The 22,412-nt window shown below is 42.6% G+C and overlaps 2 protein-coding genes across 3 annotated transcripts in view; both read right to left on the bottom strand.

Annotated features, from left to right (window-relative positions):
• commd7 (COMM domain containing 7) overlaps positions 1-22,412 on the bottom strand; it is a 432,536-nt gene that overhangs the window by 69,831 nt on the left and 340,293 nt on the right. The gene's annotated exons all lie outside the window — the stretch shown is intronic.
• LOC146984056 (nucleolar protein 4-like) overlaps positions 1-22,412 on the bottom strand; it is a 279,484-nt gene that overhangs the window by 53,369 nt on the left and 203,703 nt on the right. The gene's annotated exons all lie outside the window — the stretch shown is intronic.

The following is a 22,412-nucleotide window of genomic DNA, read 5'->3' as shown; positions in this document are numbered from 1 at the left end:
TTCACTCTTGCTACTGTACCACTGCAGCCAAACTGTCAGTAGCAGCCCTTTAGCCCGCTGCGCCCCCACTGCAGAGTAGTAGGACCGTATAGGACATGATGGACTCTTGTGAGGCGGCATAATCATTGTGCAACAGTTTTGATTGTCAAATTTTTTTTTTTTTGGAAAACTTTATTTATAAAGTTTTTAAGTTTAAACCACATATAGAACAACAGAGACAATATACAATAAAACAAAAGGAAAAGGACAAAACAGAACAAAACAAACTGCCAGCTCACAAAGATATAAACACGTACAAGTTAAAGTTACTGTATGCATGTCAGCACACACACTGAATCAAAAAAAGATTATTGAGTCCAGGAGAGAGTCCAGACAGTCCAAAGAGCCAGGTCCAAATGAAGACAAGGAGACTGGATGCTTGGCTGTGCAAAGCACAATGTAGATAGCTCAAAACAGAATGAGGCAAAATAATAGTGTCCAGTGTAACTAGTCCGGAGAACGATGTCTGTCATTTTGAATATACTCAATAAAGAGTCCCCAGACATCAAGGAATTTGTGATGAGTGTCTGACAGAGTATACCGAATTTCTTCCAGGTAGATACAAGAGACCATGTCGTTCAACCATTTCTTAAAACAGGGAGGAGAAACTGATTTCCAATCTCTAAGAATAACTCGTTTTGCTACAACCAAACCAAACATAAGGGCTTGTTGAAAAGATGAGGGAAGAGTGAGAGAGAAGTTGGAACAGCCCAATAATATCAGATGACAGTCAGGGATCAACTGTTTACTGTATAGATAGATATCACGTGACGTCACACAGCGTTCGCAGCTGGTCACAGCGCCATCTTGGGTACCGACTTCCAAAGGCAGTCTATGGGCTGTGACCTAATACATCCATGGCTGTGACATCAAATCTCACAAAAATAGTGGATAAACCTTTTTTTATTACATGGCTCTATTGAATGTCGTATTCCGATAATTTATTGATATTTCTGATATTTATTTACATCTTGATTTTGCATTTAACAGTTATTCCTGTTTAACAGATCGTTGCTACGTAAAATACACTAGGTAGGGACGCCGCTCTGATCAGCGCAGCACAGAAAAGAGAAACTATGCAGGATATTTACTTTCTGTTTCATTTTTTACCGTCATTAAACAGCTTGGGAGACATGTACGCCAAGGGAGGCTGCCTCACTCTACTGAGTGTGAGCGGCACGTACGTTCACGTTGCTTTCGTGAATTGTAAACACACAGACGCCCCCTCGGTTTTAGCGTCCAGCAGTTTAGTGGCTAATTCAACAGCAGTGATGGATAACTGTACCGGAGAGCCTCAACATGAGCTTCATCTGAGGAATAAACGGCAGCTTTTACCTGACGGGAGACCGACGCCTGAGCTACGGTAGCTAACAGCTAGCAGCTAGCAGCTAGCAGGTTTTTACCTACTTTTCCTCCCTCCCTCCCCCCTTTCTTATACACGCACACACACGGCCCAGGTTGTCTGTCATATCTGTTGTAAACCTTGTAATAATAGCTTGTTGAGTACAGTTAACACTATTGTTGCCTCGGTTTGAGTGTGGATTAATTGTTAATGGTTTGTTTAATGTGAATGGTGGTCATCGCGTCCTGATGAGTTGGGTTTTAACAGCCGATAACGTAACTGTGTAGATGGTGTGGATTGTGATGAGAAGGTGTTGCACATATTTTAAGACTTATCTGTGCAAACCATTGTGCAAAACCTGTTTGTTGTGACTTTTTTTTGTTGAGATGATTTGCCGAATTCTTCTTCCATTCCTGCAGCCTTTTGTCTCAATGTTAACGATGGCAAAATGTCGAGATATTTTATTACTTTATGAAAATAAATGTCTGTGAGTTAAAAAGAAGTGGGCTACGCATTTCTGATTTGATTTGGCTTTTCGTGTATTTGGAGGAGAGACAGAGCGAGCGAGAGAGAGAGAGAGAGAGAGAGACGAGGAGGTCCGCTGGGTGAGCTAGATTAACTTTTAACGGGAGAGAGAGCGGCGCACCGCGCTGTCAAAGATCGTCTCAGCAGAAATGGTGTGTGCTTTCAAGGCAAGGCCATCAAAATGAGAAATATCCATATCCAAACTACATCAGGCAGCAGTCATTTCTGGTCAGAGAGGACGTGGCTGCACTGAGCTGAATAGAGGTTAACTCAGTGTTCGGTACCCAGCATGGCGGCGGCCAGGTGGAACGCATCGTGACGTCACCTTACTGATAAGTATCTATATAACACTATACAAATGAAAAATGTCTTCCCAAAAGTTCCGAAGCTTAGGGCAGGACCAGAAAAGATGACCTAGAGTCCCGTCATGTGATTTACATTTATCACAGGTAGCAGAAACAGAAGGAAAGATCCGGTTCAGTTTGGTCTTGGAGAAATGCAAACGATGAATGACTTTAAATTGAATAAGTTGAAGTCTGGCATTGATAGAGCAAGATTTGATCCTCTTAAGACCCTGGGCCCACAGCTCATCTGAAATCTCAACCCCAGTGTCCGATACCCAGGCTGCTTTAATATGGAGAGAAGGGGCTGCCGAACTAAAAAGATTAACAAACTGAGAGATCAAATGTTTGGAGGTGGGAGGTTTGGTCATAAGCTCATAGAAGCTGTGCTGCTCAGGTAAAGTTTCAAAGTGAGGGATCGATTGCCTAACAAAATTTCTGACTTGCAAATATCGGAAAAAATGGGTGGAGGGGAGACCAAATTTTTCCTGCAACTGAGCAAAAGATGCAAAGTGGTTATTAATGTAAAGGTCTTTAACGGTGATCAGGCCTTTGTCAGACCACTGTACAAAAGCAGCATCCATCATGCCTGGTTTAAAGCAAGGATTCCGACAAATAGGAGCGTGGGTAGACAGTCCGGGGAGATTCAAAACACCCTTAATCTGTTTCAAAATTCTAAAAGTATTATGCATAACAAAATCATCCTTAAAGCATCTAAAAGGTAGGTTTAATTTTGAGAATAAAATGGCTGCTAATGAGGCACCTGCATGCACAGAAGCTGACCAAGTCTCAATTTCAGGCCAGCTGGGGGAGAGGGAAACTCTCTGCACGGCCGCAGCAGTGGGGTGACTCCAAAAAACCAATGCTCTGACATTGCAGGCCCAGTAGTAATGACGGAAGACAGGGAGGCCAAGACCTCCATCAGCTGTGGGTTTGTGTACGTGTGCCTTTGAGATACGAGGAGGTTTATAAGCCCAGATAAAGGGAATAATGATAGAGTCTATCAGCTTGAAGAAAGAGGCTGTGAGATATATGGGTATGTTCTGGAAGAGGTACATAAATTTGGGAAGAACTACCATCTTGACAATATTGACACGGCCAATTAACGAGAGAGGAAGAAGTTTCCATTTGTCTATCATACTTTTGAGTTTACCAATCAGGTCAGAGTAATTCAACTTAAAAAGAAGTTTTGGGTTCCTGGAGATGTTGATCCCGAGATACACAAACGACTCAGTGGAAACTTTAAATGGTAAGTTATTGAGAAAAACAGAGTCGAGCCCATCAGACAGAGGCATGAACAGACTTTTTTCCCAATTAATGGTAAAACCAGAAAGCTGTCCAAAGTTCTTTATAAGATTTAAAAGTGGCGTGAGGGACATCCTAACATCGGACAAAGTCAAGATCACATCATCTGCGTACAGACCAATAGGACTGTCAGATGCACCACGCCCAATGCCAGTAATCTGAGGGCAAGATCTGATGGAGATTTTGATTGTCAAATTTAATAGTGTTGTTTGTAGTGGTGTGTGTTTTTGAAAGCAAAAGAAAAAAAGTTTTGATCATCACGCAGTCATTGTGCACCAGTTTCAATTGTTTTGTCTCCATCAGTGTAGACGCTTTCCACATAGTAATGCTGGGTCTTATGAATGCTACTCATTTTGCTGCTTTCTCTTGGCATCACATCCCGCTCTAGTACAACCAATCAGCACCGAGTAAACCTCAAACCGCCCACCTGTAAAAGTTCAGGGATTGGTCCTTCTGGGGAGGTTTACACGCACCAACGGTCCCGGACGTGAAAAATTACCCTGAATTTTCGCACCTATACTTTTAGTCATGAATCTACAGAGTTTGCTGCATCTGATCCCTGGTTGACAGATGTATGTAGAGATGCTAAAGTATCAATCTGCAGAAGTTCCTATAGAGCCTGGTGCTGCGGCTCATCAAACACCAACACATCTGTCCTCTCTGGGTCCTGACCTTAGCAGTGACCAACTTTGTTTTAGAAGGCCTTCTGTGAATACCAAACATGAAGTCTATTTATTCATTAACTGTTTTTTTTGTATTGTAGCCGTCTTCTTTGTTTGCATATGCTTTGTCCTGATCATGAACCACTTTGTGCTGGTTCAAAACTGAAAACTGACTGGAGCGCTCTGGTGTTAGCCTGAGGGAAGACATCCCACCCTGAGACCAAACACCCAGTGGGTCCCTGCTCTGTTCATGACCACAGTGGGTGCTGCTGCATGTGTCCGTCTGCAGATGAGTGGATGTGGGTGTGCAGAGCTCCGTGCTGGGGATTTTCCTAACATATTTGAGGAACCACATGATTTCTCACAAGCATGTAAAGACTCTGCTTCCTCCTGCAGCCCCACTATTTTTTCTGCTTCCGCGGCTCCTGTTCTCCTCCGCCCCTCCTCATCTTTTGCCTCCTGGCTCCGCTCTTCTTTTTTTTTTCTCTTCTTCTTCCTCCTCTCTTTCACCCACTCTCTCCATTTTCATTTACTCTCCCTCTTCTTTGCTCTGCCTCGCCCTTTTTCCCCCGCTCTCTCTTCTCTCTCTCTCTCTCTCTCCACTTCAGCTCTGCCCTCCATCTGTTTCATTCTCATTTCCCACCTCTCCCCTTATTGCTCCATCTCTTCGATAATTTTTTGGCTTCCCTTCAGCTCTGCTCTTTTCTCTCCCAATTTCCTCTCCTGCCTGCCCTCTCCTCCCTCCTCCTTTTCTCTCTCCTCTCGGCCCTGCCCTCTCTTCCTCTTCTTGTGCTCCTGTGCAACCTTGAAGAAAATGGATTAGAGATGGAGAGGGAGGGAGGGAGGGAGGGAGGGAGGAAGGGAGAGGATGTAGCTTTTGTGTTGAGACACTCACTCACTCACTCACTCACTCACTCACTCACTCACTCACTCACTCACTCACTCACTCACTCACTCACTCACTCACTCACTCACTCACTCACAGTGAGGTAACCAAACATGTTTGCTTCTGTCTGTCCTCCCATTCCTCACCCCCTCTCCCCTTCCTCTTAAACCACAGTGGACTTTAAAGTGAAAGTATGAACACAGTGGCCCCAAGCTTCAGAGGTGCTGCTGAAATCATGAAGACAACAGCATTCACATTCAGCGTTCACATGGCGACGGTCTGTCAGCACCATGGTTGAGTGATGCAGCCGTCCTGAAAGCTTGTGTACGTGACTTTCTGTCTGCGTGAGGTCGTGAAGACGCGATTGGTCGGTTGAACCTCAACTTCAGGTCTGTTAGAGGTTAGGACTCAGGTTTAAAGTTAGAGGTGAGGGGCCATGTGTTGTGTCCTCACAGAGACAGAAGTGTGTGTGTGTGTGTCTATTAATAGTGAGTGAGGTAAGCTGCTTGCAACAATCAGAGGCTGTAATGGTCAACACTGCCCTCATGACCTACTTTACACACACTGCACAAGTCCACACACCAGGAATCATGTGTGTGTGTGTGTGCGTGTTGAGAGATATTCAGATAAAGTGCCATCTGCTGTGCACATCTCCCTGTCAGTGAAGACTCGTGCACACTCTGGTTTCCGCACAAGCTGCATCCATCAAACTTTTACAGAGTGTCTGTGCATCCCAACATTTGATTTCTGTCCGTTCTTCACCGTCCCTCCGTCTGACTTGACGTCCGCTTCCCACGATCACCACGGACACGTCGGCCCTGATTACCGACCCCATCTATGTCACGGTTATAGATTTTCTTTGTACGATTATTGTCAGAGAAATAATCACGGTATTACGATTATCACGATTATTATGCATTAATTAATTTCACAACATATGAATGTGCAAAATCGAATGCAGTCAAAATATAATTACATTACTAATTATTTACACTAAATGTTTTAAGTATCTAGTATTATGACCAATTATTAATCCTCCAGGGGAAGTGTTTTAAATATTCAAATCATTAATTGTCATCTATACCAAATGTTTAAGTTTATTTTAATTGTTTGTTTGTCTTATCACAAATGAGACGCTAACATTTAAATTCCTACCTATTGTATGTTACGTTAGGTAAATGGACCAGTATTTCTTACCTTTACTTTGCCGCACATCTGCCTCTGTGTTTCCAACATAATCTTTTTTGGAAAGTGACGGTATTTAGGGTCTTTACGATTAATTAATTGTGACGTTTAATGTACATGTAAATGTGGGGTGCGGGGTCTTATGTTTTATGTTTTTTATGTCCCTATGTATTTGCGGTGTATGAAATGTGGGAATGTGTGTCAATGAATGTAATTTGCACTTCTCGAGGCCGTTTGTACGCAATGGTGAAAACAATTTTCCTTGTAACAGGACAAATAAATTCATCTAATCTATCTAATACCGTGATTAATTGTGAAAACAAGTAATCGTAACATCCCTAACCCCATCTCCTGGAAAATAACATTTGTGTTCAACTAAACCACGACGGCAAAAACGTGATCACTAGTTTACGTGATCATGCCGTACGTGATGAGTGGCCAGGAGGTGACAAGGTGTTTTTATTCATTATCTGTATGACTTGTCCATATATGGTTGCAGGGGGAGGGGGGGCTGGAGCCAATCACAGCTGACATTGGGGGTGGGAGGTGGGGGGCAGGGTACATGAAGACAGGAGTGGACGGGTCACCGGTCCATCACAGGGCTGTCACACATAAAAGACCGACAGGCATTACACCTACAGCCAATTCAGAGAGGCCAATTAACCCGTGCATGTATCTGGACTGAGTTCACATTAGAGAAGCTGAAACAAGTGGGCTTGGGGATTTCATCAACATCGTTACCATGACGATGAATAAGAGTTTTTTTTTTTTTTACAGAGACGATAGCGAGAATAAAAGACAAAATTCAGCGATGGTGGTAAATATTAATAGTGAGATTTTCCCTTTAGAATTCATAGACGACTCTATCACCACTGTTTTGTGCTGCCACCACTTTAGCAGCCAGAAGACAAAAACCACATCCACTCAGCTCAAGGTGAAGAACTGCTGCCCCAGAACACATCCCATAAACACTATCTTACACGTTGAGACCCACACACACACACACACACACAAAAACGCATATATACACAGCCTTGTCTAAAAAAATCACATTATCAGTATGATTAATAAGACATAATATGGAGAACCCCCCGAGGCAATATCTAGATGCTTTAATACACTGTAAATGTGTTTGTGTGTTAAAAGTAAATATTTCCATGTTGAACGCCTCGGGATACGACGCATGGCATTAGAGCTGTCCGTCATTGTCTTTTACATCCGTCATATTACCGATTCATGACCTGTTGTGCACCAGGGTTCACACCGACATGAGCAGAGTGTCCAGTCATCTGTTCCCCTCATCCAGGGACATTATTGGAGATAATGGAAGATGTTTATGTAGATTCCTGCAAATGAAGTTCAGGATAAAAGGGTCTCGTGATGATTTAATGATTTAAAATACTTATACAATGGCCTATAACACTGGTATTGATATTTTTTTGCCTTGTAACGATTTATGAAATAATAATTCCTCCAGGGGACTCCCTGGTCTCAAATCATAAATGTCTATTAGCTGGAGAAGTTCAGCTGAAGGCTGATGTTTCTTCTGCTAAAACGCCACTATGACCATGTCTATACATCAAACAGATGTTTCTCCTTTTCTCCTTCTCCTCTCCACTTTACAGTGATTATGATTTGTGATGAAGATCACAGCACAGATTTTGTCTCTAATTTATGAGTTTGGTCATTTATTGTAGTCATAAAATCAGGATTAGACCATCAGTGGTCCTGGCAAACACTAGACACAGTATTTCACAATAAGAGCTTGAAAAGTTAAGTTCCTGTCAAACTGGTTAAAAACAGTTCATTTATCAGCAGACTTTAAACTAGCTTAACTACAATTTGCTGTAACCTGCTGGTACACATTCATATTTTGTGCTGCGTCAAGTATTTCAACTACTTTTTGGGTCATTTTTTGTAGTTTAACTACTCAATTTACAAACTACAATTTGGGCCAATAACATGAAATATTTTCTATTAAAAAATACATATATAATATAAATTTTATTTTACCATTATTGTGTTCCAGAACTCTCTTTGATAAAAGGCATGAATCATGTCATGACATGCCAAGTCAACGCTACCTCTGATTGGCTGCATGGCCCTGGTGTTCCTGTCCTGGTTTTAGTTTTAAACATTGTTGTTCAGACACAGCGATTTACTATAGGTCGACCTCTTTGTATTGTTTATTACAAATTTTGTTGACTGATTCACATTTCTGATTTACAAGTGGGTATTTTCATTTTCTCTTTATATTACCCAACATGTCTGGTGAACCTACAGTATGTTGTCCAAAAATGTCATCTATTTTTCTTTAAAGGGCCAACGAGGAGTTTTGGAAAAGCGAAGTGTTTTCACACTACATTTATGAGCCTCCGCGCGCACCGTGAAATTCTTTGACCAGCGCAAGACAGACTCATGTTTTCATTCATCAAGAATTAAAGTCACAGGTTCGAAGACGATCACATACCGTCATAGTTCTGACCATAAACGGCGATTCGGTGGCGTTATTCTCATGACTCGCCAGGCAGCGTCCGCGAAACCGAAAGTAAAGAAAGCTGGTCGGCTCGCCCAGCATTTCCGCCACCACTAATAATAACAAAATAACGATAGAGACAAAACGATATATTTATCGAAAATGGGCCCATTAACAAGTGTGGGTAACGTAGATTCATCCACATTAATATGAGACTTTTTTATTGTTGCGGAATTTTTCGTTCTGCCGATGGAGAAAACTCCTCGTTGTCCCTTTAAACAAAGAAATAAAACTGAGTTAAGAAGCACATTTCTGCTGGCATGTGAATTATTTTTATATTTTGTTTCATACACCACATGTTGATTTATTTAACGTTGAATTAAATTAGTATAATGAGTATCAGTAGTTGCTTAAAGCTACGTTTTAGCTGTAGTTCCAGGGGTAGAAATGTAGTTTGTTCCAACTACTGCCAGGCTGAACTACATGTAGTTTTACAAGCAGCTTCCCCATGAGAAACATTACAGTAGCGTGTAGAGTATTTACCTTTAGCACTAATAAACTAGTCCCAGAGAATTCTTCCTCTGTAATCACAGATAAGACCTGAACCCGACTCTCACACAACCTCTTTCTCACGGAGAGGAGCTGTCTGAGGTTTGTGCTGTGTTCCCAGAGCTCAGGCTAGCGCTGCAGCAGTATCACTACTACTCTGCATCCTCACTTTGAGCCTGGAGGGGAAACAGAAGGTGGATCAGGTCTAAATGAACTCATGAGCTTCTGTGTTGTAGAAACATGGAAAGACACCGTCTCTGCTCGGAAGGGTGTGTGTGTGTGTGTGTGTGTGTGTGTGTGTGTGTGTGTGTGTGTGTGTGTTGACTCACGGTGAATTAGGTTTGCTCTATATTTTTGGGGTTGGCCATGAAAGATTGATAGAGAGGTGAACTCTATGTAGGCCACAGAGACGGAGCTGCAGCTTTAATGTGCTTAAATGTATTGTATGCTGCTCTGCTGTGGGATGGCCGGGACGCAGGGATGGAAAACCATGACGTCTCTTCCTCCCGCTCTAATTGGTTTGCTTGTAGCTCAATAATTAACTTGTTTTTTGGAGGGTTTTTTTTGGTTGTTGTTTTTTTTTGGAGAGCCGAGCAGAGCCACTCTCCTCCAATAAAAATCTTTTCCTACTTCAACCTTCTCCTCCCTGCTCCTTATCTCCTCACGCTTTTGCTCTCTCTTCGCCCCTCCCTGCATTCATCTGCTCTCTCCCCTGGTATTTTATCCATCAGGCAGTGTAAAGTGAATTCATATCAATGCTTTATGAAACGTCAGTAATGCAAGATAATTACTTCCTTACTGACGAGGTTCAGTCTTGACTAAATAATCAGGCAGCATCCCCGCTGGTTTTTCTGCTGTGCTCAGGTGGAGACTCTGTGTGTGCATGTTCTTCATGTATTTTCAAAGTGGAAGATGGATTTTCTTTACAAAGCAACGTGACACGCAGCGATGTAATGGGACGAACACATTAGTGGTTAAACAGCAGCGACGTGCGGTCTAGCTATAGCCACAGTGAACTGTTGTGTTTTACTTTTTGATAGATACATAATAAAATCCATTGAATATTGATCAATAAATATACTTTATATCTGTCTTCAAGGTTGAAGTGACAATTAGCGAGGATGGCTCGGTCTTCTCAGAGCTCACACAGAGACCCTGATGTGAAATCGGAATCATTTCCCTGTTGTCCTCGTCAGAGCTCTTCTACACTCCGTCAATGTTAATTAACGAAAAAAAAAACTTCCCTGACATTCCTCAGCTTCTTTAATTCATCACAAAACACCATCAAAATATAATTATTCAGGACCAGTGAGAGAACTCAGACCAACTTAAAGACAATATTATCAACGACAACATGGACATGAAATTTTTGCGTTGTAAGTAGGCTTGTCATGAGAACCGTTAGAAATTAGAAATTAGAAATACATCGATAGTCTGCTTTTTTTCAGTACCGTCAGTACCGAATACACAACTTTAACAGAGTTGTTTACAAGGTAAATTCATGCAAAACCGCTGATGCACGTTCCCGTCGGGGGCAGTTTTTCATCAAGCAGTCTCTGCATTTGCCTCGAAAACAACTCTGTCTCGTAATGTTCCATTATTATCTCATAGCGTGGTGAATGTGCAGGTCACAACATGTCCACCAGAGCGTTTTGGAGTTGTTGGATTGTGTATTTGATGAGTTTGATGAGGGAAACCAAGAAATCCCATAAGCCTCTGTAGCGTACAGTAGCTCTGAGCAGCTCGCCCCGCCATTCTAAAAATAGCTTGCACCGACAATTAAAGGTAACAAACCTACTGCTATGACTATAGGGATTATGGCAATAGGCTAATTTGCCAAAATGTTGAACTATCCCTTTAAAGCAATGTATCATTTTCCCATCTAATGCGCAGCCCCGGTCCGCGCGGACTCTGGTACGGTGACCAGTCGATAACTAGCTGCAACATGTGGTGAGTAGTGTACCCTCGATGTGATGGCCACTCTCTGTGCAGCACTGACCGGTGAACCATGACTACCAGGGGGCAGAAGTAACAGACCAGGTTGTCAAACCATGTTGCATTTAGTGGCCTTACACCACCTCCTCCCAAGTGTAAACAGGATTGTAAGAACTGTAGGAACCTGGTACGCTCAACCATGAAAGACTATGAAACCTCAAACTACTGCTGGCCTAAAATACAGAGCTTACTTGCGCAAAGAGGCTACAAACATAAAGGAGAGGTCCTCCATAGCGGCCCTTGGTTTGAGAATCTGTTGAAGCACTGTGGGCTTAAATGCATGAGAGTTTGATGTGAAGCAGTTGTGAATTTAGAAGCACATGGGTTATATTCTTTCATTTTTAACGTGGTATCGAATGAGTATCAAGAATCGTGGAAATTCACCGGGATTGGTATTGACTACTGAAACTCTGGTATTATGACAAGCCTAATTTCAAGATTGAGAATGAACGGTGCTGCAGTTCGTCCGGGTCATGACCTGCAAGCTGGGAGCTGCTGTCCTGATGTCGCATTACTGACTTTGTTCAAGAGAAAGAGTCTGTTATCACTGGGTGAGGGATCACATTAGCCACCGTCATCATCATTATCTTCATAATTACCATTTCGCCTCTATTTCACACACGTGTGCAGCCATGTGAGGGCACTGAAATGCATAAAGGATACAGACGGACACGCATGAATACACAGCTCCCACTGTATAGTATTGTATATAATGGTGTACACACACACACACACATATGGGTGAGTGGGTCATAAACATATAATCAGGGTTTTTCCTGCGTTCAAAATTGCGTGGCGGCCGCCTCCACCTTATTTTGTGCCGCCCCCAGCGATATGCAGGGTTTTTTCTGCATTATAAATTTTGAGGCGGCCGCGCGCCTGAATCTTGATTGAAAATCAATGAAAGCTCAGTGGCGCTGTTTTCAACCAGAGACGTTCTCAACTCGACCGCAACAGAAGGGGTGCGTTTGATTTAAACTCCGGGCCGGGCCACAAGGTGACGTTGACGCGCTGCTTGTGTGCCCGTGGGGGCGGGGCTCATCGGGGCTCCGCTCCGTTCAGACGTTGTGCTGAGCGTGAACGCACCTCACCAGCGCAGAGCGTGAAGAGAGAGAAGGAGACGCGGTGGTGTCCTTTGCAGCTTGGTGACAGGACTTCGGGTACCCGTAAAAGCCGACTCCCAATTTACTGCCGGTCCCAAATTTTTAATAACCATGCTAGCGTTTCACCAGCTTTCATCTCCGCCAGTCAGCCTCTCAACCTGCCGCCTCTCTCGCGTGCGGGCGCACCGCACGTAAACACACTTTTTTTTTTTTATGTTAGTGGGAAACACTGATTAAGCTGTGCGTACGCACAACTCTCCGCAATATTCCATTGATAAATCACACCGGACCCAAGAATGGTGCAGACATGAACACACCTCATATTCCACCCCCAGAATGCCTCAGCACAACCATATATGGTCAGCACGTGCATAATTAAGTAGCCATGTGCTCTGTGGAGCGGCAACAAAGTAACAACAAAGACAACGGGCGGAGAGCGTGATTCACCCGGAATGATGCTTCGGCGGACCTGCCCTCGCTTTTGAGATCGGTTGTGAGAAAAATGCCTGCTGTCCAGACAACTGTGTTTTTTTAAATATACTTTTTTTTTTGTTGTTCTTCATCACAAGATCAACCCACACTGTGTCGATCGCGATCGACGTAATGAGCACCCCTGGTATAAGCATTGTCACGCAGCAATATGGGACTCCACTCCCCCCCCCCTCGCCGCCTCAGCCGAAATTTTGGCCAGGAAAAACCCTGCATATAATTAAGCACAACTGTATGAATCCAACCAAAACAAAAGGCCTCCTTGTTCTCAACCATTCCTCGTCTTCTGCAGCTTCTCAGCTCGAAGGAAAAAATCTGACATTTGACAGATAATCTCTTGGATCAGGGAGCCACTGTGAGGCCAGAGCAGCGATAACACAGGCCTCCTCAGTTGTCTTTTCTATTTTTGGTTTGTTTAGATTTAGAGTGCGCGGTTTAAGGCAAATTCAATTTCCTGTATGTGCGTGGACGTGTTTGAACTCTGATGGCCATCTCTGAGCTTCATGATATCTGAATATGAACAATGCAGCGCAGCCTCTGTCCACTTTGATACGAAGACACCAACTGTTTATCCAGTGACTGGTTAATCGTGTCAGAAATCTGCCGGTTCCAGCTTCTGACTCGAGTGGATTTGCGTCTTGATGTAAACTGTGGACAGTTGCTCTTGTGGACAGTTGCTCTTGTTAGAAGTTGTTTGGATCAGGCTACTATAGGTGCATTACAAAACCTGACACAGCGGCAATTCGAGTTAGACCGGTATTTTTCAATCTTGGGGTCGGGACTCCACATGGGGTCGCCTGGAATTCAAATGGGGACGCCTGAAAAGTCTAGTAATTGATTAAAAAAAATACTGATTAAAATATTCTTTCAACTAATATATATATGTATATTTAATTATGGTTAAAACACCACAGACAATCTTAAACAACTGTATTCTATACTTTCACTTTCTCAAATATAAATCGAGTTCACATAAAATGCAGCATATAAAAATATCTGAGCTGACGCATGATTGGAGGCTGCGATCACATGACTGCACGTGATTGGGAGTCACCAGAAATGTGTGATGTCAAAATGGGGTCACGAGGCAAGAAACGTTGGGAACCACTGAATTAGACACCCCATTTGTACATAGACACACACACTTATCCTGACCTGATATAATGACTCTGGGTACAAACAATCATTATATTCTATAGAAAGACACACACACACACACACACACACACACACACACACACACACACACACACACACACACACACACACACACACACACACACACACACACACACACACACACACACACACACACACACACACACACACACACACACACACACACACACACACACACACACACACACACAGTAGCATGGCTTAAAAAAGCTGCAGAGTGATGAATTAAACGTCTGACACAGAATCTGTGTGTGATCATCAGCTGATAGAGACTCTGCCTCATCATCATTACAAATGCACTGCCTTGGGAAGAAGCCAAATACTATCTGTTCAAGCCTACTTTCAGACTAGCCTGGTCCAAACTAGTGTCTTACACTTCATTTCAGGCCGCACTGAGAAACATTTACTTCCTGATCACTCTGTTGGAAGTTTAAAACTATTGGATCTGCCTTCATGGTCATGGTCATGATGTATGTCAGGTGCCGGAACGCAATGAAGCTGCCGTTCGCTGTAAACAACAACCATCCCCCACTGCAATGAACAGAGCATAGTGTGAGTGTGTTACATGTCCGTCAATGACAGCATGTGCCACCACTGAACGACAACTTGGCAAACGTCCATCTCCTCCGCCATGATGTATGCAACTACAACTTCAAACTTAGAGCATAACATAAGCATCATTGTTCTCGGCCACTCCCTCTGTTCTCTGATTGGCCGGTACATCCTCTGCAGGAGAAAAGCTGAGGAAGCATTTCAATCCCAGGCAGGGTACTGGAGGGAAATGAAAACTGAGCGGAAGAAGGTAGCCAGGCTTCTCTTAGCCAAGTGGCTCAAAAAGAACCGATCCAAAGTCAGATTCAATTTAAAGGAGACATATTCTTCCCCTTTTCCACACATTAAAATAGTTCCCAGGTGTCTTAAAGACATGTCTGTGACATAATATAACATAACACAATACCCCAAGGATCAAACATCACAGCTCTTTTCATCCTCTCAAAACAGCCCTGTTCAGAACAGCTGGTTTCAGTGTCTGTCCCTTTAAATGCAAATGAACCACTGCTTGCCCCGCCCCTTCTACCAGTCCCAGGTAGGGGTGAGGTTATGCAAATTCTATAACTAGTTACATCACTGGAAGACAACTGAGGGAACAGCTCATAAAACCACATGGATTTCAACCTAGGGACTTTTTTGTCAATTCTCACAATTCGGGGGCCGGAAGGCAAGATAAACACCCAAATACATGTTGAAGAGCCTTCAAAAAGTGATATTTCCATGATATGTCCCCTTTAAGGTTAGAAAAGCTAAAAGGCTTGTGCTTCATAAAAGACTTAACTCTCTGAAAAGGCAGAACTGAGTCAGTTTTATGAGTTTGTTCCAGTGCTTCCAGCACAGACAGCTGAGACGGATGATGAGCGAGCTGTGATGCAGCAGATAAAGTGCACATGTCCGGGATTCTTCCAGTTCACTACAGTATACGCTGACACTCTGCCTTGTGATTTGTCTTTGGTGTAGAAGTGCGGCTCCCTCTGAATCATCTCCTCAGAGGATACACACACATCACACCAGCAGGAAAAAAAGAGTTGACGGTGCTTCTGCTTTATTCTACATCAGTATGTAAATCAAAGGTTTTATCCAGCCAGCGGTCGGTGTATTCCTCTGACATCTCTCTGTTCATCCTCTCTCATCATCATTCTGTTTGTGTCTCTGTTCTCCACCTCTCGCTCATGCTCTCTCCCTCCCACCATCACACGCTTTTTCCCTCTCTTCCTTCCAACTATAAGGTTTTTACCCTCTTGTTTCCCCAACAGTTAACACACTGAGAAAAATGAAAATGTTATTTTAAGTGAATTTAGATTTGAACTAGACCTGAGTTGCTACCAGGACAGAGTGAGGACCTGAAGCTTAGAGACAGTCTCAATCTCTATGTAAAGATGATGAACATGACTGACTGATCTCCACCACCTTCAACTCTCAGCATCTTTCACCCACAATCCTTTGCTGTGCATTTCTTCCACTATAAATTGCACTCTCACTTCAGTCCTGTTCTTTTTGACTTCTTTCAGAGTTGAAACAGTTGTAGCGGATTCACTGGTGAACTTAACGGCACTACGAGGAGTTTTGGAAAGCAAAGTGTTTTCACACTACATTTCCCATGAGCCTCCGCGCGCACGGTGAAATTATTGGACCGACGCAAGACGGACGAAAGGAAAACATTTGCCAAGAATGTTTTCATTAATCAAGAATGAAAGTCGGAGGGTCAGGGTCCGGCTGCGTTATTCCCATGACCCACCGGGCAGCGTCTGGGAAACCGCAAAAAGGAAATGATAACAAAATAACTATAAAGACAAAACCATATATTTATCGAAAATGGACCCTTTAAGGGTAACGCAGATTCATCCACATTAATATGAGACTCTTTTATAACCAAAAGCAAACTCCTCGGTGTCTCTTGAACTGACAGAAAGAACTACAGATTTTGATAATCAATTTATTCATTTGTGTCATTTTCTTCAGCAAAAAAAAAAAAAAAAGTTCAGTTCTACTTCCTGAACCTTTTCTATTTGTTTTCTATCTTTACAAACTGAAGATTTTTGGATCTAAAAGTGTCAGTTGAAGAAAACTAAACGTCTGAACACGTCACCTTGGGGGAGCCTGGAAAATAACTGATTAATAATCAAATTACCTACGAGTCCCGTCACCTCTTTCATCATGTATTGTTCTTTTTTTTACATCCACTTCATCCTCCTCACACTCCACCGTGCTACTTCACCATCCTTCTCCCCTTTTTAAACTCATCACTCTCATATTTCCTCCTTCCGTCCGTCTCACACCTTCTCCTCCTCCTCCTCTCTCTCCATCCATCGACTATCTCTCCTCTACATCTCCCACTTATCTCCAGCCCATCCTTTTCAGTCACTTGCTGCAGTGCGTGTGTGTGTAGCATATGTGTGTGTGTGTGTGTGTGTGTAGCATATGTGTGTGTGTGTGTGTAGCATATGTGTGTGTGTGCAAGCCTCCTGCAGCTTGCGGCTGTGTCTGTGGCCTTGAGAGGTGAAAGACAATGCTGGGAGCCCCTCCCTGCTCCCTCTCTGCCTATACCTCCCACACACACACACACACACACACACACACACACATAGAGGGTACGTGAGGAACACAAAGACCCAGACTGTAGAGCTGTTCTCCTCCTCGACCTTGCTCTCTGCACCACTCCCACACAAACACATTCCCACAATAACAGCCACAGAAACACACACTAACTCTTTGTGCCAGCTTCAACTTATTGAAGCAATAACTGTCTCTGTATCAGTGGCGTCTCTCCCGCCCTCTCTCCCCGGAGGAGTCGTCTATCTACTCCTAACTTCCCCCAGGAGCAACACACACAGCTCCCTGCTCCGACTGTCCCCGCTCCCTCCTCACAGCTCTCTCATTAGCCCGCCGTCTTACCCCACAACTGATGACTTCATCCCCAAAATTCCACCAGCGGAGTTTCATTTCCTTCCCCCAGAGCCTCTATCAGTCCCACATGTCTAACCCTCAGTCTCCTGTATCAGTCTATACTGTACGTCTCACCCCGATGGGATGTATCCACAAAGTTACGGTCAAGTCAAAGGAGGCAGAAAAACACGCGCACCGTGCCCGAATCTGTGCACCTCTATGTGATCACACTGTTTTCACCTAATGGAGTCACTCAGTGGAGAGCGAAGGAGACGTTTCCTTGACAACCATGCAGGGGTTACCGAGTACACTATACAGAATCGCACAAGACATTATATACTGTATTATTTGCTGGTTATAGACACAGGATATTTAACTGTGGTGCTGCTGGATCAATGTAGAGCCTTGCTTTTTTTTTTTTCAAGCAGAAGTAAAAAAAAAACAGGCTGACTTTCCCTACACTCTCATGAAGAAAAGAATAGCTTATCTGTATTAAAAAAAAAAAAAATCTATATCTATATCTATATATATGTTTTTTTTCTTTTTTAAATCAACTGTCCTCTATTTCATTACAGCCGAGACACAATAACAATTCATTCTAAGGGATTTAAAGCTGTGATTTCCCTTTAAACTCACCAAATACATAATGAAACACTGAATGAAATTCACTCAGAATTTAGGCAAGCACTAAAAGGCCTTTTTGACATTATAATAGTCTCTGTGTTCATTGATGCATTATCCTTCTTGTTTCCTGATCAAAATTTTATTTCAATTTTCACGTTAGAAGAAAAGAACATGAGTGAATAATACTGAGGCACCGGGGGTGTACACATAGACAACACACATTACTCAAAAGGACACTGACAGACAAGACGCACACAGAAAATAAAGTAACTGACGTTTTGAACAAAAGGAGCAGGAGCTGACGTGTGGACTGTTTTGAAGGGAGTGTGTTACAGATACACACTGACTCAGGGCCAAGGTTACTGGGGTACTGGTACCTCCTTCCTATCTGTCTTCAACAGGCAAGGCCAAGGACTGCCATTCATAAAACACACTCCCCGGCCCCTTCTAGTGTGTGTGTGTGTGTGTGTGTGTGTGTGTGTGTGTGTGTCTAGGTTTAGTGCTGCTGAGCTTTCACCTCTAACACAGAGACAGAACAGAGTCTTCCTGCTTACTACTCACTGCACCTTCAAGCTTTGTTTCAGGAAAAACAGAGTGTTAAGTTTCAACACTGCATCAATTGAGCAGGTGATTATCAATGAACTATTCACAATTATTATTGATTGTCTATCAATCTCTGGGGTCATCTCAATGCAGTAAAGGCCAAACATCCTCTAAATGTCGCCGTCCTTCAGTAAAGTGGAAGTCTGTGGGTTTTGGTTTAACAAAAACCTTTTAAAAATTCGCTATATGCATTTTAAAATATTTTCTGACATTTTAAAAGACTACGCACATGAGATTATTCATATCACTCATATGGAAAATACATTTCAGAGGCAGTCATTTAAATATTTGGCTGGAAAAAAAAAACATCCCAGAGTCACTTTCAATCCGGCACTGAAAGGATCTGCTCCGTCTGTGTGTGTGTGTGTGTGTGTGTGTGTGAGAGAGACAGAACAGACAGTGGAAGAAACACATCCTCCTACCAGAGATGTATAGATGCGGCTCTGAACAAACACACACGCTGACAAACACATGTCGACATCAGAGCGGAGTGTGTGTGTGTGTGTGTGAGAGAGAGAGAGGGAAGTGTGTGTTAAGCTCTGGGACTCCACGGGACAGTGACCTGCCCTTGACTCTGTACACCTTTAATCTGTCCCTCTCCTCTTTCAGACAAACTGCTTTAAAAAGCAAAGGGACAAAGCAAACAGCCAGATAAGGAGCCAGCGGGGGGACAGGCCCCAGCGCTATCAGATGGAAGGAGAAGGAGGGAGATCAGACCCTTCTTCTGTTAAACATACAAACTCAATCCAAAAATAGAAGAATTACAGTGGAGTCCAGCAGCTTTCTCAGTGATAATTAAAGAGAATTAGGACGGAGACGGAGCTGGACACAGGAAACTACGTGTCTCACAGTGAAGCAGAGGAGGGAAAAGTCCAAGAGAAAGAATAAACAAACACACTCAGAGTGAAATTCCCTGCAGCTCTGATTTAATCAGGATAATGAGCCACAACTAGAGACTCATTAAAACATGATCATCTGTTTACTAATGGACATTTTTTTAAAGGTAAGAATGAGATTCCCTGGACTGGTGTCAGAGGACAGACACTCTGAGCTGTCACACTTTTATTTAAACTGTTCTGTCACGTTAACACGTTATTTTCTCCTTGTGTAAAACTCTTCTGCTCTCCTGGTGTGAAAACACTAATTTACTCCTGAAAATTCTGATGATCTAGATTCAATTGTTTCTTTTAGTCAGTTAATATTTATAGAATAAAACTTTATTGTCATTGCACATGTGCAATGAGACATGTGCAATGTGCATGTGCAATGAAATGTGTTGAGTGAAAATGTGGGGATTGTTGAGCTGCTGTGCAGCGCAAATTTCCGTTAAGGACAATAAAGGTCTTTTAAGTTAAAAGGACCTTTTCCCCAATGACCACATTGTTTATTGTTTTTATTTATTGATGTTGTTTTTTATTGCTTTGTCTTTTTTTTAAGATTCTAGAGAGTTGACAGACAAAGTCTCATTGTACATGTGGAATGACAATAAAGTTATTCTATTCTATTGGTCAGTGCAATGTCTTCACTGCACAAAGTGTGACAACAGCATGACTACCAAAGATATCTAATCTACAATCACAGAAAAGAAAACAAAAGAAAAGAAAAAAAGAAAGAAAGAAATAAAAAGGAAAGAAAAAAGGAAAAAAGAAAAGAAAAAGCAGCAAATCATCAGAGTTGGAGGCTGGAAGATTTTTGCTTTATATGTATCATTTTATCGATTATTATTTTAAGACTAATGCCACATAAAACGTATTGACCCATCTGTCTAATACTACCATCTCTACTCTCTTAATGAGTGGATTAAAGGCAGGTTTCCACCTAATGTGTTCCTTGACAGTAAAAGTGACACAGCAGCAGAGCTGTCTTGTTTCTAACTCCAGTCTCAGACAGAGGAGCCGGGGACAGGACAGTGGGTGTCCTGCCTCCTGTCCTCTCAGCTTTGACCTCTCTCTCTCTCTCACTGTGACTGGCAGCTGACAGCCTCCGTGTCCTGCAGGAAGACATCCGCAGCCCAGAGGTCCAGGCTTAGCTGTGGATGATGATCACCACTGACCACGAAGGAAAAATCAATTGTCATTGTCTCCTTTTTTTTTTAGGGAGTCTGCCATTGGTGTTTGACGACTTCCACACTGGATGTGAATTAAAATGTAAAAAAGAGAAAACAAACGGCAGCAGATTACAGCAGCTACATGTCCCAGTCTGAGTATACAGACCGTATGAAGCTAATAGTGTTAGGACAGGACTTATCTACTGATGCTGCTAAAACCAACAGATGACCGCTGTGTGTGTGTGAGTGTGTGTGTCATGGAAAGAGAGCTGCAGTATCTAAACAGGCAGCTCAGTAATGTGCGCGCCATGTGTGGATGGTAATCCCTCACAAATCTGTGTACTTGTGTGTGTGAAAGTTTGTGTGTCTGTCTTGTACGTCAACATGTGTAAAGGATGAAACGCAAATCTAACCCTAGATCAAGATCAGCGTGTGTGTGTGTGTGTGTGTGTGTGTGGGGGAGAGAGTGAGTAGAAAGGGGGAGGGTGAAAACCAACGGAGATGATACTTATTTCAAAGCTAGATGGGTTTATGTTGTGTGTATGTGTATGTGTATGTGTGTGTGTACATGTTTGTTTAACTATTCCTGTTTACAGTATGTGAAGGATTAAGGGTGGAGAAGGAAAAGAGGAGAGGAAAAAGGAATCGGGGTGGACGGAGGGAAAGACGTGGATGCTCGGCGGTCTGCAGAGTTCAGGCTTAAACATCTGGGTGGTTTGGATTGGTGGGTTAGACGCCTCGACGCCTCCACCCCTCCACCCCTCCTTCTCCATCTGTCTTATCTGGTCCACCTCTGGGGCAACACCCCCTCCTCCTCTTTACCTCCGCTTCCTCTCTTTAGCCTCTGCTCTTACGGTTCACTTCACTCCTCTCTCGTCTTTTTGACTCTTTTAAACGTCTCTGTGAGCTTCCTCCGCCCCAGACACCAAACACGCTCTGTTTCACTGGATGTAGATGTGTTGTGTGATGAAGCGATACAGGATGTTACAGTTCACATCAGTACCAACATGACTAAACTATATGAAACTGTCTTTAAACTGTCTTTTGATGTGTAATTAAAATGTCTAATTTCTGTTCTTCTACCTCTGAGTTTTGTCTATTTCATTCTATTTCTGTTTAATATTGTACATTGTTTCTGTATTTTAATTTTGCAGTTTTTATGTAAGCGTCTTTGAGCATCTGTAAAAGCCTGATATAAATAAAAATTATTATTATTATTATTATTATTATGGATGACTCAATCTGTTGGTTTTAGCTGAATCAGATAAAGAATAGAATATAAAATAGAACACAATAATGTCATGAAAATACTAATGAGCATGTTCGGTGACTTTTTCACTCAAAGAACCGTATTTCCTCAGTTGTAAGCCGGTATTTAAATAATTAATTAAAAAAATTAATAAAATAAAATAATAAAAGGCCAGAACAGGTTGTTGATCTGATGTCTCATGTGAAACTAAGATTTGTTGTGAATTTATCAATATTATATTGGGTCTTAATGCACCCCAAGACAATAGCTATATTAAAAACCTAATTCTAACAATTGCAAAGTGGTCAAAAGATACAAGGAACAACATGAAAGACTTTGTAAGACCGACAGACTGACCATTTTCTTGTCAGAGCT

The sequence above is a fragment of the Trachurus japonicus genome, chromosome 7, assembly GCF_045865225.1.
Source record: "Trachurus japonicus isolate A0001 chromosome 7, Traja_1.0".
Classification (NCBI taxonomy): Eukaryota; Metazoa; Chordata; class Actinopteri; order Carangiformes; family Carangidae; genus Trachurus; species Trachurus japonicus.
Note: the sequence above shows the minus strand (reverse complement) of the source record. Positions and strands in the feature narration are given on the sequence as shown.